The sequence below is a fragment of the Charadrius vociferus genome, unplaced genomic scaffold (genome assembly GCF_000708025.1).
Source record: "Charadrius vociferus isolate BGI_N301 unplaced genomic scaffold, ASM70802v2 scaffold21, whole genome shotgun sequence".
Lineage (NCBI taxonomy): Eukaryota > Metazoa > Chordata > Aves > Charadriiformes > Charadriidae > Charadrius > Charadrius vociferus.
Window position 1 is genome coordinate 260,540 of NW_009646850.1, and position 5,992 is coordinate 266,531.

Genomic DNA, 5,992 nt, shown 5'->3' on the forward strand with positions numbered 1-5,992 from the left:
GGGTGGCGGTGACGCGGTTACCCGCCCGCCCACGGGGACCGGGAACGGCGGGGGAGGGCACGGGTCCCGGGCCGGGGCATGCCCTCCCCCGTCGCCCCCCCCGACTTGCCCACGAAGCAGAGCTAATGATGCATTTATTTGCATATTGCTTATAAGTTCATATCAGGAAGCCAAGCCGTCGTGTGGGATTAATACACGCATTCAGCCCGGCCAGATAAAATAAACAAAGCTTGTCATCTTGAAATTAAAAAAAAACAAACCCAAAACACAACACCCCAAAAACCCCCCAAACAAACAAACAAACAAAAAACCCCAACAAAGTGATGAAATTCTAACGTACACCGGTAAAAGTATTTTACTTCTGCCACCGTGCACCTTCCCAAGATGGCAGGCGCACCTTTTTTCCTATGAGGTCCTCAGTGAACAAAAAATTAGCCGCTGTTTAGAATACATCTTCTATAAAATGGTTTAGAAAGAGAATGAAAATCTTATTTATAGACACTGTTACCAGGACATAGTTTTAACAGAGCCACCTATGGTTTATGAAGGGAAAAAAGCCTTCATTTTCATACCTGAGCAGGTGGCTTTCACTTTGACATGTTCGCTATCTGCTCGCAAATCTAATTCCCCCCCACAATTTCACAGCTGTGATAAAGAAAATATGGTTTCCCGTTCTGTGTTGCGAAGACCTAAAAGACAGCTGCTGAAATCATACCGGACTTAGTCAGCTGCTAAAAGCAGTGAATTGACTGCTATCTAACCCATCACCTATGTCCTTAACTTATTACTAGCATTTATAACTTATTACCTTATTTACCCAAGTGATATAGTATTTACAAAATTATGCTTGTCTTTTTAATACAACATCTCTTCCCTCCTTGTCTCTATTTGTTTACTTAACAACTGCATCTCATCTTATACCAAAACCCTCAATTGTTTGGAATAGCGTTGCGTAAAGCAAACCAAACACTGGTGTCTCGACACAAACGTGCTGGAGTCCTAATGGGAACGCTGCTTTTATGTGCCGCTCTTTCTACTGCCAACAGTACAACCATGTCCTTTTTTGAAAGTTACTGTTAGACTCCTCAAATCGCACGTGGCCGCTCCTGCGAGGTTAGTATAACCTTCCTGTGTTTGAATGATGATATGGATGGGTTTACTTCTCTGTTTACTAGTTATTTCGAATTATAAATGTTATTATTCATTAATAACGCAGGAGCCTGCTAGCAGCCTGCATCAGCATACAAACAGAGAACTAAAAATCTGAGTATGGTGCCATGAATCACCGTGAAACCTCGAATTAGACCTCGCTATTCCTGACCTGTACTCATTCACTCTAAACTGCCCTCTTCCTTCTGTTTCTGACTGCATCTTTGGTATTTTTACTGACTAATCTTCTTTAAGCCACACTTTGAATATGTATTTGTAATTGTTCACATTAACCAATGTGATTGCAACTCCATCCTCTTACGCTGGTGCCCTCATCACCATTTCCCTCTCCCAGTTAAACTAAAAGCTCACGGCACTACTTTTAATGGAGGATCAATGTAGGTTTTAGCACATTTGCAGTAAAATAGATTTAGAACTAAGAGGAACAAATAAACATTAAATATATCACATGTAATGACTAAAATGCCTTTTTACTGACTGGCCGGTGTTCTATCTGTTACAAAGCCAAAGTGAACATGTAAATGATGTGGTCAAGCAGGAGGGCTACTGAAGATAAGAATAACAGAAAGCTAACACACCCTTAATTTTAGCTTATTTTCAGAGCCATGAAGAAAAAAAACCAAACCAAACTCATCACATATTTCCAGACACTAATCACAAACCTACACACTGTACAGGGAACATCTGCGGAGACCGCCATTGAATGCATTAGATGTTATTTACTAAGGGTGACGCTAAAGCAGACGCAGTTTCTCGGCCACGCTGACTTGTGGTGATCATTGACTTAATGCTGACTTCTTAGCCTAGCGCATTAACTTACAATGAGGTAGTGCATTAACTGTTCCTCCAAAAAAAAAAAAAAGAAATCAAAACACCGAACCCCTGAAAATATCATGAAGTTCCACTGATTTGGGACCTATGTGCAAATAGGCCCTCTTTCTTGCTTCATGCTTGCCTAATATCTTCCTCCCAGTTCTCTCTTCATATGTTTATTCATATGCTCAAGAACTGTGTATAACTGGAATAAGATGCACAGGGTTTTTTGGGGGGTTAAATGTTGCAGATCAGTCCTACCTCCCAGCTGCAGGCTTTCTGCATTTTTGGCAAACCAATCATCTTTAAAAATACTGTATATTCTTTTTACTCATTTTTACTCAACCTGTGGCTGAGTAATCTCTAAGACTTCCAAGTTATTCAGTGGACAAGTTCCACCGAGGCAGCTTACCTGCAAGAAAGAGTTTTTAGGCGTGCCCTCATGATGTGTAACTGAATGTCTTTTCTGGCTAAGATGATTGTCTCACCTTTTCAATATTGTTCTCATACATCTGTGTGTATGCAAGAGTAGAGATAAAATAGATTAAAATAAGTATTTGACAAAATACAGGCTGACGGGTGAAACAAGTAATGGATTATTTTGCACGAGGATTGCAGCTGTCCTTCATCCACAAGGGTACACGAACAAACAATTTCCAGTAACAATGGGTAATAGTCGCTGCCATGGAAAGTTTTCTGACTGCGTAGAGATCTAACTGATACTGCTGGTTAAAGTCACCTTTTATTTGCCCTGCTGTCACCTAAGAAATGTAATTTTGAAAGGCAAACAGTAGGTCATTATCTTTCCTTCAACCAACGTCTCTGTGAAGGTACTGCTGAAAGGCAACCCCTGAGCACAAAAAGAGGAAGCTAGAACTTTTTTTCTCAAGCTACCGTTTTGTATTTTTGACCTAATATAATTCATGATTTGACTGACCATGATGATAGAGAAGCATCTCGCATGATTCAAGGGCTAACATCTGTGTAAAATCAAACATGGTCACAGGCGGATCGCTCGGCTCGGTAAAGAACCCAATGAAGCTTTAAGTCAAGTGTTTACGCTTGCTTGTTATACACTGAAAAAGGTGATCGAGTTTGATACCTAAAGAGAAATTAACACACCTGAAATTACCAGGTTCAGTATAATCACCTTTATCTCCTGCCTTATTTACAGCAAATGAGCACTATGTCTTTTTAATGACAAGTTATAAAAAGCTGTGAAGAAAAAGTCAAACCCCCATGCTTTAATATTTTTAAATAAAGGTAATTGGCTACAGATTTTACTTTAAAATACAGATTTAAGTAAAGAAAACATCGGTAGAGCCAAAAAAAAGTATAAGCTAGGTTAAAACTTGCATCTTTTAAACTCTCACATTTCAGCAGTGCTTTAAAACAAGACCGTAAACATTTTCAAGCTTACCTCAAAAAGTCTAATTATAACACAGAGAACTATTTTGTAATGTATTGTCAACACCGGATACTCTCCACATCAGTCCTGGAGACTGAAAGCAAAAAGAGCCGACTGAGAAAATGATGGTGTCTGTGCGTATTTATTGTTATGGTAAAGTTTAAGAATGTCGTAAACCAAAATAGGAAGTGGAACAAATTCCAAAACCTGTAGTAGAAAGAGTTACTTTGGTTCTTAACAATCCATTCAAAAGGGATTTTCTATTTAAGTATAAATAAGAGGAAAAAAAAGAATCATATTGATATGATTAATATGATGGCTCAATGTCCAGATGGAGATTGGTGACGAGTGGTACCTCTCAGGGGTCCATATTGGGACCAGTACCGTTTAATATCTTCATCAATGACATCGACAGTGGGATCAAGCGCACCCTCAGCAAGTTTGCAGATGACACCAAGCTGAGTGGTTCGGTTGACACGCCCGAGAGACAGGATTGCCATCCAGAGGGACCCAGACAGGTTTGAGAAGTGGGCCTGTGTGAATCTCATGAGGTTCAACAAGGCCAAGTACAGGGTTCTGCATGTGGGTCTGGGCAGCCCCCAGTTTCAATACAGGCTGGGGGAGGAAGGGATTGAGAGCAGCCCTGCCGAGAAGGACTTGGGGGCACTGGTGGATGAAAAGCTGGACATGAGCTGACAACGTGCGCCCACAGCCCAGAAAGCTAACTGTATCCTGGGCTGCATCAAAAGAAGATTCTGCCCCTCTCCTCTGCTCTGCTCTGGTGAGAGCCCACCTGGAGTGCTGCATCCAGCTCTGGAGCCCTCAGCACAGGAAAGACATGGACCTCTTGGAGTGGGTCCACAGGAAGGCCATGATAATGATCTGAAACACCTCTCCTTTGAAGACAGGCTGAGAGAGCTGGGGTTGCTCAGCCTGGAGAAGAGAAGGATCTGGAGGAACCTTATTGTGGTCTTTTGGTACTTAAAGGGGGCTTGAAAGAAAGATGGGGACAAACTTGTTAGCAGGGCCTGTTGCGATAGGACAAGGGGTAAAGGCTTTAAACTAAAAGAGGGAAGATTTAGACCAGATATAAGGAAGGAACTGTTTACTATGAGAGTGGTGAAACAGTGGAACAGGTTGCCCAGAGAGGTGGTAGATGCCCCACCCCTGGAAACATTCAAGGTCAGGTTGGACGGGGCTCTGAGCAACCCGATCCCAGTGGAAGATGCCCCTGCTCATTGCAGTGAGGGCTGGACTAGATGACCTTGAAGGTCCCTTCCGACCCAAACTGTTCTATGATTCTACCATTCTATAATATGAAGCTATTCAGTCAATTAAAAGACACAATGGAAAGTGAAACTCTTGAAGCAGTAGGAAGGTTTTATTTCGGTATACACCAAGAAAAGTCTCAACAGCTACAAATTTCCCTCAGTGTTGTTTGCACAGACCCACACTTTAAGGATGCACCTGCTGGACTTTCTAAGTAATTCCGGTAGCTCATGAACTATCTCAGAGCAATCCAATCCCCGCGTGGGTGTAAAGACTGACAGCAAAGACCTGACCACCCTCCCATTTCTTCATGCTGTTACAACTCCTCCGCCTTCCCGACATCAAACTGTAACACTCCTGCTGCTACTGAAGCCAGCATTCTCCAGAGGACAAGCTTTCAGCCTAGCCATGTTTAAATACCACAGCAGCAGTGCTCTGCCAAATCGTCAGATGGGAGGTGTAGCGCCATCTTTTCTTCCTGATCTGGATTATTTGCTCAGAGTTGTTTCCCACACGAACTAGGCAGGAGCTGTAGCTTACCCAGGTCCTGCAATGCAGGCAAATTTATTTCTTCCAGTTTCTTTTATCAGTTCTTATGCACTGGATCTTTGGTACTTTTTCAAGATTTTTTTTTCTGGTTTTTTTTGCTATCTTGGACTGATTTACATGTAGGTGATGTGATAGAAGCATCATGCCATCCTGTCACCAAATAAGAGTAGTTTTTAATAAAGTGAAGTATTTTTAGTTTGTTTTCATTCAGCAGCACTCCAATGCTTTAAAAGTCAGATTACTCACTTAAGAAGTTACATGGAAAAAGATGACCACATGCCACCTCTTAACATGCATCATCTCTCCTCATAAAGCGTAGGAATCACATCTGAAAACAACTGAAGGTCACACATCAGTGATTCCCCCACATGAAACTCTGCACCCCTATGAGCATAAAAATCCACAGGGATTATGCCAAATGTGCCGGTCCACCCTCTGAAATCCTCTGTGGGACACAGGCCACCAGACCTGCTATGTGGCTTTGGATTCTGTGTAAAAGGTACTTCAATTTCCTCATATTAAAAAAAAAAAAACGTACCAGAATGCGGTCAAGCAAGTCTGTCAGCTCCCTTTCAACCCTCCAAATTTTGCATACAATTCAGAGGAATAGGAATTCCTTCTGCTGTCCTCAAAGGAACCGTTCAACCCATGTTTACTGAAGTAATCATTAATTACAATACAATAGAAGCGCTGACCGGAACGAAATGAAACATTTAGGCTAAGCCAGGCCGCCCGCTCGCCCACGGCGCCGACCGGCCCAGGGCAGCGCTCGCCCGCCCTACC